At 40.2% G+C, this 14,405-nt stretch overlaps 1 protein-coding gene across 3 annotated transcripts in view; it reads left to right on the top strand.

The window, feature by feature from the left end:
* LOC133595948 (intermembrane lipid transfer protein VPS13B-like) overlaps positions 1-14,405 on the top strand; it is a 672,020-nt gene that overhangs the window by 599,866 nt on the left and 57,749 nt on the right. The window lies entirely within an intron of this gene.

Here is a 14,405-nt window from a genome sequence, read left to right as displayed (position 1 = left end):
TCAAATGATGTCACAGTTGTCAATTACAAACCCCGTTTCCATATGAGTTGGGAAATTGTGTTAGATGTAAATATAAACGGAATACAATGATTTGCAAATACTTTTCAACCCATATTCAGTTGAATATGCTACAAAGAAAACATATTTAAAGTTCAAACTGATAAAAAAAAATTTTTTTGCAAATAATCATTAACTTTAGAATTTGATGCCAGCAACATGTGACAAAGAAGTTGGGAAAGGTGGCAATAAATACTGATAAAGTTGAGGAATGCTCATCAAACACTTATTTGGAACATCCCACAGGTGAACAGGCAAATTGGGAACAGGTGGGTGCCATGATTGGGTATAAAAGTAGATTCCATAAAATGCTCAGTCATTCACAAACAAGGATGGGGCGAGGGTCACCACTTTGTCAACAAATGTGTGAGCAAATTGTTGGAACAGTTTAAGAAAAGCCTTTCTCAACCAGCTATTGCAAGGAATTTAGGGATTTCACCATCTACGGTCCGTAATATCATCAAAGGGTTCAGAGAATCTGGAGAAATCACTGCACGTAAGCAGCTAAGCCTGTGATCTTCGATCCCTCAGGCTGTACTGCATCAACAAGCGACATCAGTGTGTAAAGGATATCACCACATGGGCTCAGGAACACTTCAGAAACCCACTGTCAGTAACTACAGTTGGTCGCTACATCTGTAAGTGCAAGTTAAAACTCTCCTATGCAAGGTGAAAACAGTTTATCAACAACACCCAGAAACGCCGTCGGCTTCGCTGGGCCTGAGCTCATCTAAGATGGACTGATACAAAGTGGAAAAGTGTTCTGTGGTCTGACGAGTCCACATTTCAAATTGTTTTTGGAAACTGTGGACGTCGTGTCCTCCGGACCAAAGAGGAAAAGAACCATCCGGATTGTTATAGGCGCAAAGTTGAAAAGCCAGCATCTGTGATGGTATGGGGTTGTATTAGTGCCCAAGACATGGGTAACTTACACATCTGTGAAGGCGCCATTAATGCTGAAATGTACATACAGGTTTTGGAGCAACATATGTTGCCATCCAAGCAACGTTACCATGGACGCCCCTGCTTATTTCAGCAAGACAATGCCAAGCCACGTGTTACATCAACGTGGCTTCATAGTAAAAGAGTGCGGGTACTAGACTGGCCTGCCTGTAGTCCAGACCTGTCTCCCATTGAAAATGTGTGGCGCATTATGAAGCCTAAAATACCACAACGGAGACCCCCGGACTGTTGAACAACTTAAGCTGTACATCAAGCAAGAATGGGAAAGAATTCCACCTGAGAAGCTTAAAAAATTTGCCTCCTCAGTTCCCAAACGTTTACTGAGTGTTGTTAAAAGGAAAGGTGATGTATCACAGTGGTGAACATGCCCTTTCCCAACTACTTTGGCAAGTGTTGCAGCCATGAAATTCTAATTTAATTATTATTTGCAAAAAAATAATAAAGTTTATGAATTTGAACATCAAATATCTTGTCTTTGTAGTGCATTCAATTGAACATGGGTTGAAAAGGATTTGCAAATCATTGTATTCCGTTTATATTTACATCTAACACAATTTCCCAACTCATATGGAAATGGGGTTTGTAGTATAAATTGTGTATATACAGTCGTGGTCAAAAGTTTACATTCACTTGTAAAGAACATAATGTCATGGCTGTCTTGAGTTTCCATTAATTTCTACAACTTTTTTTTTTTTGTGATAGAATGATTGGAGCACATACTTGTTCGTCACAAAAATTATTCATGACGTTTGGTTCTTTTATGAATTTATTATGGGTCTACTGAAAATGTGACCAAATCTGCTAGGTCAAAAGTATACATACAGCAATGTTAATATTTGGTTACATGTCCCTTGGCAATGTTCACTGCAATAAGGCGCTTTTGGTAGCCATCCACAAGCTTCTGGCAAGCTTCTGTTTGAATGGTTGACCACTCCTCCTCACAAAATTGGTGCAGTTCAGCTAAATTTGTTGGTTTGCTGACATGGACTTGTTTCTTCAGCATTGTCCACATATTCTCAATGGGGTTTAAGTCAGGACTTTGGGAAAGCCATTCTAAAACCTTAATTCTAGCCTGATTTAGCCATTCCTTTACCACTTTAGACATGTGTTTGGGGTCATGGTCCTGTTGGAACACCCAACTGCGCCCAAGACCCAACCTCCGGGCTGATGATTTTAGGTTGTCCTGAAGAATTTGGAGGTAATCCTCCTTTTTCATTGTCCCATTTACTCTCTGTAAAGCATCAGTTCCATTGGCAGCAAAACAGGCCCAGAGCATAATACTACCACCACCATGCTTGACAGTAGTTATGGTGTTCCTGGGATTAAAGGCCTTACATTTTCTCCTCCAAACATATTGCTGGGTATTGTGGCCAAACAGCTCAATTTTTGTTTCATCTGACCACAGAATTTTCCTCCAGAAGGTCTTATCTTTGTCCATGCGATGTCAGATGAAACAAAAATTGAGCTTTTGACCCAGCATATTTGGTCACATTTTCAGTAGACCCATAATAAATTCCTAAAAGAACCAAACTTCATGAATGTTTTTTGTGACCAACAAGTATGTGCTCCTAGATCACTCTATCACAAAGAAATGAGAGTTGCAGAAATTATTGGAAACTCAGGACAGCCATGACATTATGTTTTTTACAAGTGTATGTAAACTTTTGACCACGACTGAATATGTTTGTGTGGCTCTTGCATTAGCTCATGTCTTCTTTAGAACCAGCGACCTCTGCAGTGAACATTTTTTTTTGTTTTTGTGAAAATAAAAAGTAGCTCCTTTTGTTAAACAGATATGTCCAGTGCACAGGAGAATACTTTACTGTCCATCAGCGCACACCAATGTCAACAAACCTCACTCACATCTTTTGTCTTCTAAGGAATCACATCCCAATAGAAGCTGTAGATGTCATAATCACATGTCTTTGTCAGGCTTTTCATTGCAAAAAGTTCCAGTTAATATGCTGGACATGGGGGTCATACTATACGTCTGCCTTTAGGGGACCCACTTTGTTTTTTTCCACTCTATACGCATTCAAAGATACACAGTAATTGTCACCCCCTCAGTCATGTAACTCAAAGGTACTGCAGGCTTGCACTCTTGTGTTTCTGGAAACAACAAGGCACTTTAACCCCTACAATATTTTGAAAAACAAGTGTCCTCTGTGTTTTTGCCCTATTTCTTTAGTTACACATTTCGGTGAAAAAATAGCCAACCCTCCCGGACTTTCCGGGAGACTCCCGAAATTCAGCGCCTCTCCCGAAAACCTCCCGGGACAAATTTTCTCCCGAAAATCTCCCGAAATTCAGGCGGAGCTGGAAGCCACGCCCCCTCCAGCTCCATGCGGACCTGAGTGACGTGTCAACAGCCTGTATTCACGTCCGCTTTCCCACAATATAAACAGTGTGCCTGCCCAAACACGTTGTAACTGTAGAATGATGGAGGGCGAGTTCTTGGTTTCTTATGTGGGTTTATTGTTAGGCAGTTTCATTAACGTCCTCCCAGCGCGGTAACAACACACAACAACAGCAGTCATGTTTTATTCTACCGTAAAGCAGTTCGTCTGCCGTAAACAGCAATGTTGTTGTAATATATTGAGTTGGAGGCAATAACCAGGCGAGGTGATGAAGTACGTCTCTTTACTGTAGACTTCAGAACAGACTCACACACTTGACGTCAGGTGAGCAACACCACGTAAATCGTTGGCCAACCAAAAAGTAACCCCAGTACGCTATAGCCAACATTCACCAGGAGATGGCAACAGACAAACATAGATCACTCTATTACATTCCTCCCCCTTTAGAAATGTAGAAGTTACTCAAAATAAATAAACAACGCAACCAAAAAATGCAGCAGCTCAATTAAAAAACTGTACTTAAGCCACATTCTTTTTTTTTTTTTTAGTACTGAACTCTTAACCCTCATTTGTAAACAATAACATGCTTATTATACAAACAGTATTTGTACACCTTTAACACAGACTTTTATACTGCCTTCAGAGATTCAGTTTTTTTGGTGGTATTCGAAACCTTTCTGGCTACCTGCGAAAGGGTGTTCAGCATGTTTCGAAAAATAGTGACAGAGAATAGAACAAGGATGGACAATTCAACCCTTAACTCAACAATGAGTGGATGAGTGTTATGTGTGTGTACATGTGTAAATAAATGAACACTGAAATTCAAGTATTTCTTTTATTTATATATATATAATATATTATATTAGCCACACCTCCAACCACGCCCCCCACCTCCCGAAATCGGAGGTCTCAAGGTTGGCAAGTATGAATTTCTGCTAAACAAAAATGTCAACTGCAGAGGACACTGGTTTTCAGGAGCGTAGAACGCTGACACTTGTCATCATGCAAAGTGGCATTTGTTCATTCCGATACAACAATAAACCCAAGGAAGAATAAAGAGTGTTGTAAGAGGATGTTTTCTCGAGCCCCTTAGCTTGGACAATGGTTGTGCATATTTTCACTTATGTTGATAGCACATATATGTTTTGATAGCGGGCGGCTCGTCTAAAAAAGGTCTCAGTGCCCCTGACAACTAACCAACTGGACTCCCTGCCTGGGACCATATACATACAGCAGAACCTCGAATGCTGAATACCCACAAGGATTGTGCAATCGGAATTTGAGCGATTAGAAATATGCCTTGAAGTCGCACAGAACTTTCAAGTTTGAACCACATATATATGCATAACATCACGCAAGACAGCAAATCACACGAGACCTCGGTTCAGAAAAGGCATGTGTTACAATAATTAAACCAACACTCTATAGGGAAGGCACACCACATGCTCTGTGGGTGTGTTTTCATCACAGCAGCACACTCAGCTTCACTGTGACAAGTGTTAAAAATACAGTAATTATTTGACTATATACTGTACTTTTTTTGCTTAGTGATTTATGAGCCCAACACTTGGCTAACCTCTACGGCAGGGGTCCCCAAACTTTTTGACTTGGGGGCCGCATTGGGTTAAAAAAATTTGGCCCGCCAGGCTGTATATATATATATATATATATATATATATATATATGTGTGTGTATATATATATATATCTATATATATATATGTGTGTATATATATATGTGTATATGTATATATATATGTATATATATATATATATATATATATATATATATATATATATATATATATATATATATATATACACATATATATACAGTCAAGAAAATAAGTATTTGAACACCCTGCTATTTTGCAAGTTCTCCCCCTTAGAAATCATGGAGGGGTCTGAAATTTTCATGGTAGGTGCATGTCCACTGTATGAGAGATAACCTAAAAAGAAAAATCCGGAAATCACAATCTATGATTTTTTTAACAATTTATATGTGTGATACAGCTGAAAATAAGTATTTGAACACCAACATTAATATTTGGTAGAGTAGCCTTTGTTTGCAATTACAGAGTTCAAACGTTTCCTGTAGTTCTTCACCAGGTTTGCACAGACTGCAGGAGGGATTTTGGCCCACTCCTCCACACAGATCTTCTCTAGATCAGTCAGGTTTCTGGGCTGTCGCTGAGTAACACAGACTTTCAGCTCCCTCCAAAGATTTTCAATTGGATTTAGGTCTGGAGACTGGCTAGGCCACTCCAGAACCTTGATATGGTTCTTACGAAGCCAGATCTTGGTTTTCCTGGCTGTGTGCTTTGGGTCATTGTCATGTTGGAAGATCCATCCACGACTCATCTTCAATGATCTGACTGAAGGAAGGAGGTTTTTGGCCAAAATCTCACAATACATGGCTGCAGTCATCCTCTCCTTAGTACAGTACAGTCGTCCTGTCCCATGAGCAGAAAAACACCCCCAAAGCATGATGCTACCACCCCCATGCTTCACAGTAGGGATGGTGTTCTTGGGATGGTACGCATCATTCTTCTTCCTCCAAACACGCATAGTGGAATTATGACCAAAAAGGTCAATTTTGGGCTCATCTGTCCACAAAACTTTCTCCCATGACTCTTCTGGATCATCCAAATGGTCATTGGCAAACTTAAGACGGGCCTTAACATGTGCTGGTTCAAGCAGGGGAACCTTCCGTGCCATGCATGATTTCAAAGCATGACGTCTTAGTGTATTACCAACAGTGACCATGGAAACAGTGGTCCCAGCTCTTTTCAGGTCATTGACCAAGTCCTGCCGTGTAGTCTTGGGCTGATTCCTCACCTTTCTTAGCATCATTGAGACCCCACCAGGTGATATCTTGCATGGGGCTCCACTCCCATTGAGATTGACCGTCATGTTTAGCTTCTTTCATTTTCTAATGATTGCTCCAACAGTGGACCTTTTTTCACCAAGCTGCTTGGCAATTTCTCTGTAGCCCTTTCCATCCTTGTGGAGTTGTACAATTTTGTCTCTGGTGTCTTTGGACAGCTCTTTGGTCTTAGCCATGCTGAATGTTTGGGTCTTACTGATTGTATGGGGTGGACAGGTGTCTTTATGCAGGTAACGACCTCACACAGGTGCATCTGATTCAGGATAATACATTGGAGTGGAGGAGGACTTTTAAAGGCGGACTAACAGGTCTTTGAGGGTCAGAATTCTAGCTGATAGACAGGTGTTCAAATACTTATTTTCAGCTGTATCAGACGAATAAATTGTTAAAAAATCATAGATTGTGATTTCTGAATTTTTCTTTTTAGGTTATCTCTCATACAGTGGACATGCACCTACCGTGAAAATTTCAGACCCCTCCATGATTTCGAAGTGGGAGAACTTGCAAAATAGCAGGGTGTTCAAATACTTATTTTCTTGACTGTATATATATATATATATGTGTGTATATATATATATATACAGGTATGGCTGTTGACCAAGAATGCCTTGCATTCACTTGTGTGTGCGGCGAGCCGCAGATATTATGTGACTGTGCCGGCACGTAAAGGCAGTGCCTTTAAGGCAAGCCCCCAATATTGTTGTCTGGGTGGAAATCGGGAGAAATTCAGGAGAATGGTTGTCCCGGGAGATTTTCGGGCGGGGCACTGACATTCGGGAGTCTCCCGGGGAAAATCGGGAGGGTTGGCAAGTACGGTCACCAGTGTAGCCTTCAAAGCCCTCTAAAACAGCTTTTAAACTCTCCATCAACGTTTTACACTGCAAGTCTATACATAATGTAGTAACAGACACCCTCCATCCATCCATTTTCTACCGCTTATTCCCTTCGGGGTCGCGGGAGGCGCTGGAGCCTATCTCAGCTACAATCAGGCGGATTCATAACAATATGTAATATGTACTACATTCACTGTATTTTTGGTCATTTTAATCATTGCCGGAACTAATTATTCGGCGCATTTATTTCCGTTTCCATAGCAGCACATGTCCGACTTCTGGCAACAACCCCTTCCGGATACAAACACAGATTCGGTAACAAACAACGAAGATGACTATTTTTGGACAAATGCAGATTTACAACCTCATCTTTTTGAATTTAAATTTATGAAGCCAGCACGAAGAAAAAGAGTGAGACGTCGGAGCAGACGGAAGCTGAGAAAGTGAGATAAAAGTTCATTGCAAAATGTGGAACTTGAAGCCAAGCTATTTCGACATAAAATGGCGTGCTTACCCATAATTAACCGGAAAAAACTTCCCCGGCCAGCTGGACCAAACAGACAACTGTCCATCGAGTGAGTCACTATAATATTGACCATGACACACGCAGCACGTCATGCGTCTTATTACAACTACAGTGCATATGCTGTCTGGCTAGCTGTGTACAAACAAAACATGAAATGTGGGTTAATACTTATGTCTTTGTCTTCTTGTCTTTCATAATGGTTGTGAACAAGAGGCAAACTTCCAAAAAAGTGCCGTTCCCCTTTAACATTGTCAGTGCTAAAAGTTCCCCTCATATGTTGTTAGAATCAAACCATGTTACATTATTATTACTGCTTCTATTTGGTTCAAACCTTGCGATGCATCGTGGTCACTACTGTGGACAGCTATTGAAAAGCTGTTTTTTCCTACAGTAGTGCCTCAATTTACAAGCTCTAATTCAGTGTTTCTTAACCTGGGTTCGATCGAACCCTAGGGGTTCGGTGAGTCGGCCTCAAGGGTTCTAATGTTGTGTCGTTCGAACGAACGAATCTTTTGAGTGAACGTACTGAACCGAATCACTTCATGAACTGATTCGTTCCTTTCTCAGTTCAGTTGAGCTCCGCCGCGACCATGCCGGTATGAGTGGAACTGGCGCATTCTGTGACTCACTGAACCCTCGACGTCGGCGAACGACGCAGCCAGCTACTCATCATGGGGGCGGGGGGAGGGACTGAGCGAACGATTCGTTCACCGCGGATTAACGACATGAATCACTCAGTGAACGACAGAATCAGGACTCGCGAACCTACTGACACAGAGAACTGACTGTGTCGCGGAGGAGGACGTCACATTGAGGCTCTCGTTCAGTCACTGTGCGCGTCGTTCATTGGGTGCTGAGGGCTAGTGTCGTTCGCGAACTGACCAGAGGTGGGTAGTAACGCACTACATTTACTCCGTTACATCTACTTGAGTAACTTTTGGGATAAATTGTACTTCTAAGAGTAGTTTTAATGCAACATACTTTTACTTTTACTTGAGTATATTTATAGAGAAGAAACGCTACTTTTACTCCGCTACTTTTATCTACATTCAGCTCGCTACTCGCTACTAATTTTTATCGATCTGTTAATGCACGCTTTGTTTGTTTTGGTCTGTCAGACAGACCTTCAAAGTGCCTGCGTTTCAACAAATACAGTCACTGGTGACGTTCACTCCGTTCCACCAATCAGATGCCGTCACTGGTGACGTTGGACCAATCAAACAGAGCCAGGGGTCACATGACCTGACTTAAACAAGTTGAAAAACTTATTCGGGTGTTACCATTTAGTGGTCATTTGTACGGAATATGTACTGTACTGTGCAATCTACTAATAAAAGTTCCAATCAATCAAAAGTGTGAAGGAAAAAAGACCCTTTTCCATTTCAACCGTACATCCCATCAAAATCCTAAAGACTGACTGCACAGTTCCTGTCTTCACAATAAAAGTGCCGCTCCATCGCGCCTGCGCTTTCAAAATAAGAGTCTCCGAAAGCCAGCGCAAACAAGCTAGCAAGCTACGGAGTTTGCCGCCAATGTATTTCTTGTAAAGTGTATAAAAACGAATATGGAAGGTGGACAAATAAGATGCCAAAAACCAACCACTTTCATGTGGTATTAGACAGAAAGGAGGAACTTTTTTTCTCCTCTATTTGAAAACGTTGACGTTATCAGCACTACTGTCTGATTACAATCAATGCAAGTCATCAGAATCAGGTAATACACCAACTTATATTCTTGTCTTCATGAAAGAAAGGAATCTATATGTGTTAAACATGCATGTATATTCATTAAAACACCTTTAACATGCAAACAAAAACGGCAAAATAAATAAATATAAATGATATACTGTATATGTCAATGTATGTGTTCAGTGAACACATTTTTTGAATGACTCAATTTAAGGAACTGATTCTAGTGATTCAGTACAGTCAAAAGAACTGCCGATCCCATCACTAAAGGGTTCAGTGGAGCCTCTGCCGCGGAGGTCAAGCCACACCCGACTCATCGTGTACATAAAAACTTCTCCCTATTGGCATATTATGTATACGGCAACAACAGAAGTCAAATCAAATCAAATCAAATCAAATCAACTTTATTTATAAAGCACATTTAAAATTTACCACAGGAGTAGCCAAAGTGCTGTACAATGGGCAGGTTAAAAGATAAAACGAGTACCGAGCAAACACAACACAACACAAACAGAAAACGATAAAAAATAAATAAATTAAATAGAATAAATAAAAACATAAAAACATAAAAACAGGTTCACAGCAGGTGTATTATGGGGCGCCATTGCATGATGGATATCACTCAGTGTTAAAAGCCATGGAATAAAAGTATGTTTTTAAGAGAGATTTAAAAACAGGAAGAGAGGAGGCTTGTCTAACACTCAGAGGTAGGTCGTTCCAGAGCTTGGGAGCAGCAACGGCGAAAGCTCTGTCACCTCTAAGCTTCAGCCTTGTGTCAAGGACCGTCAACAGCAGCTGATCGGCTGATCTTAAGGATCGGGTGGGGCAGTAAGGCTGAAGGAGGTCGGAGAGATAGGTTGGCGCGAGGTTGTTTAGACATTTAAAAACAAATAAAAGGAGTTTAAAATTGATTCGATAACGCACAGGGAGCCAGTGAAGGGATGCTAAAATAGGGGTGATGTGCTCACGTCAAGTCAAGTCAAACTGATTTGCAGGTGTGTAATTTGTTGCGAGTTCATGCACTGTGTTTGTTTTGTTCTTTGAACAAGGTGATGTTCATGCACGGTTCATTTTGTGCACCAGTAAAAATTCATATAACTTTGTCTTGAATTTGAAAAAAAAAAAACATTTTATTTTTCACTAAAGAAGGGTTCGGTGAATGTGCATATGATACTGGTGGGGTTCGGTACCTCCAATAAGGTTAAGAACCACTGCTCTAATTGGTTCTGTGACGGAGCTCTTATCTCAAAACACTTGCATTTCAAATCAATGTCTCTCATTGAAGTTAGTTTAATTCAATTGAATCCATGCTTGGCCCCCTAAAACGTCACAATGTTGAAGTACCACTACAGTGGAAAAAACAATATGTTTAATTGTGTTTCATTGTATCCATTAAACCATATCCAATTGAAATTGCAATCCGTAAAGTGAAAATACTGTCTAAACATCACAAAATGCCACAAATTTAGTCAGCCATTTGAAATATTCCGCTCTGAATATCTTCGGCAATTTCTGTAGATTCTGCATCTTTGTAATAACGCTTCTGCACTCTGACTATGTTATTAGATCAGTCTTACTGGAAATACGCAAACATTGGAAATAGATGTGCTGTTTGTCATTCACAATCCTTATGTAAGACAAGAACACATATGCTTGGCTTTTTTAATGCATTTAAAATCGTAAATCAATAGCAAACAATTGAGTCAACAGATCGACGATCCTCTATTGCGGCCATTATACCCGCTAAAAAACATCCAGAAACCGCCAACAATACGCCATTTGCACATTGTAACCTGAAAATTAACCAAATATGAGTAATATTGTTATTATAAGCGCTAACGCAGACAGACTATTTTCTTCTTTCTTTCTTTCTTTAGTTTATTTCGAACATGAACACACTTACAGCATAATACATCACACAATTTAATATCATTTCATTTTACATCATGCCCGAAAAGTAGTAGGAAGAAGCAAAGTTTATTTAATCCTACCCCTTTCCCAATTCCCTTGTGTTTACAAATATATAGAATCATTTACTGACCTTTTTATATAATAAAATAACATCTATGAATTAGTATACACAACAGTTTTGTAATATTTAATTAATTAATTCAGTCATTATTAACATACTGAGATGAAGAATATCTTATTTCCAATAAGGTTGGAAATATTTCTCATAATTCTTCTTCTGTGTACTTTGTAAGCACTATTATTTTGAACAACCTCTGGATCATATGAGTACAATTTTTAACTTCTTTACTTAATCCATTTTAGCTGCGCATTGATAGCAGTGAGCTAATGCTCATTTACGCTATGCCTACTTCTGCTTCATCTCAAACTTGCTCAAAGTAAATTCTACATTATAATTCATGCATCTCTCACCTGGTAGTAGACATCATCATCGGCTTTCACTCGAAAGAGTGTAACGATCCTCCTGGTAGGGGTGTATCCCTTTATGGAGGATGCCTGTGCGTAACTCAGTTTAACGTGGGGAGACTGGTGCACAGACAGTCACCACACGGTCCTTGACAGAATCGGGTCAGGGTCCAGTGGCATGGAGTCCAAGACGACTGGGGACCCTTTTCTGCTGCAGCCTTCATCCGCCATCGCAGCCGTTGTGGTAGTTCTTAAATCTACCGTCTTCCACCTGCTCCGCCGTTGAGGGGGAAGTCAGGTACTAGGCCTTTGCCAAGGGCCACCTGGGGTAACAGTAGTAAAGGGGTTAACCTCCTAAATGATAAATGATAAATGGGTTGTACTTGTATAGCGCTTTTCTACCTTCAAGGTACTCAAAGCGCTTTGACACTACTTCCACATTTACCCATTCACACACACATTCACACACTGATGGCGGGAGCTGCCATGCAAGGCGCTAACCAGCAGCCATCAGGAGCAAGGGTGAAGTGTCTTGCTCAGGACACAACGGACATGACGAGGTTGGTACTAGGTGGGGATTGAACCTCCTAGTGCCCCAAGACCCCATAGAGGAGCCTCCACTGCCGGATGCACTTTAACGTCATGCCCAGGACACGGTAGTAGACAGAGACAAAGACAAACGCCCTCCAGATGGCGAAAAAGACGCAAAAAGATGCTTGTTGCGGCAACTTTTTTTTAACCCTCCGTGAGGATTGTGATTGATTCTTCATCTAAACAGGATTATTTGAGCGTTTCTGATAGTTTGTTTGTATGTTTGAGTTAAAGTGCCAATGATTGTCACACACACACTAGGTGTGGTGAAATTATTCTCTGCATTTGACCCATCACCCTTGATCACCCACTGGGAGGTGAGAGGAGCAGTGAGCAGCAGCGGTGGCCACGCCCAGTAATATTTTTTGGTGATTTATCCCCCAATTCCTACCCTTGATGCTAGGTGTCAAGCAGGGAGGTCCCATTTTTATAGTTTTTGGTATGACTCGGCCGGGGTTTGAACTCAAAACCTACCGATCTCAGGGCGGACACTCTAACCACAAAGCACCTTGCAATGCTGCTGATCTTACAGTGTTTCAATAAAGCTACATCTGTTTATCACTCGGCTATTAAAACTTATCGCTCATCCTCTTTGTGTTCGGGCTCAAAACTCTAAGGTTCTGGATCATAATTTTTCTCAAAATTATCGTTGTTGGCTCTCACAAATCCTGCCTGATTAGCATTGTTGTTAATGGGAAGGGATCCCTGGCTCCTAACTCTGTCACGGATCATTTCCTCATTAACTCTCAAAATGGCTAGGGAATCTCTGTGAGATTGATACTATTTTGATCATATCTATTTAATAGCAAACTTTGGAAGTCTTTTGGTGTCATAAATCAGACATATATGATAATAGCTTCAATATAGAGGCAACTTGCCTTTCCATTTTATTGGTACTTTAACATGTAATATGCCTTTTAATTTGAAAACCAAACTTTTAGATTAAACATACAGTATAAATACAATATAATATAATACTAATGTGCTTTTAACTAGTGTGTGACTGCTACTGTTTTTGTTGTTGTCATATGTAATTATGAAACTTGTTTTTGTTGCTCTCTTGGCCAAGGTCGTTATTGTAAAAGACATTTTAATCTCAACGAGTTTTTACCTGGGTCAGGGGTCGGCAACCCAAAATGTTGAAAGAGCCATATTGGACCAAAAATACAAAAAAAAAATCTGTTTGGAGCCGCAAAAAATTAAAAGCCATATTACATACAGATAGTGTGTCATGAGATATAAATTGAATTAAGATGACTTAAAGGAAACTAAATGACCTCAAATATACCTACAAATGAGGCATAATGATGCAATATGTACATATAGCTAGCCTAAATAGCATGTTAGCATCGATTAGCTTGCAGTCATCCAGTGACCAAATATGTCTGATTAGCACTCCAACAAGTCAATAACATCAACAAAACTCACCTTTCATGCACAACCTTAAGAGTTTGGTGGACAAAATGAGAGAGAAAAAGAAGTGGCATAAAACACGTCCTAGAAAGTCGGAGAAAGTTATACATGTAAACAAACTACGGTGAGTTCAAGGACCGCCAAAATTAGTAGGACAAAACGGCGCTCGCCAAATACTGGAATCAGTGAAGCATGTTTAATATAAACAGTGTGCTTTATAACAATTAGGGAGGTTTGTGTCATGTTTGTCCTCCTACAGAAACCATATTAAAACAAAAAATTTATTTTTTTCTCCTCATCTTTTTCCATTTTTCATACATTTCTGAAAAAGCTCTAGAGAGCCACTAGGGCGGCGCTAAAGAGCCGCATGCGGCTCTAGAGCCGCGGGTTGCCGACCCCTGACCTGGGTAAATAAAGGAGAGAGAAAAATAAAATAATAATTACAGTAGTTTTATGAACTAATAATAATTATTTGCAGCATTTACCTTGGAGAGTGGACTTCTACGTTATCTTCTTCCTGCTACTTCGCCGGAAAACACACCATCAGCAGCTTTTCCATATTTTCATGGATAAATGTCCACCGTTTAGATATTATTTTAACATTCTTGGCTAGCGTTAGACTCATTCTGCTTTGATATGGTGTAGATTAGCAAGTTGGCTACACACTTGGTCATGTTCTTGATGATTTCTTTTTTTTTTAATGTAATGAATATCA

This window comes from Nerophis lumbriciformis, linkage group LG04 (genome assembly GCF_033978685.3).
Source record: "Nerophis lumbriciformis linkage group LG04, RoL_Nlum_v2.1, whole genome shotgun sequence".
Taxonomy (NCBI): Eukaryota; Metazoa; Chordata; class Actinopteri; order Syngnathiformes; family Syngnathidae; genus Nerophis; species Nerophis lumbriciformis.
The sequence above is the reverse complement of the archived record's forward strand: the minus strand, read 5'-3'. Positions and strand labels throughout refer to the sequence as shown.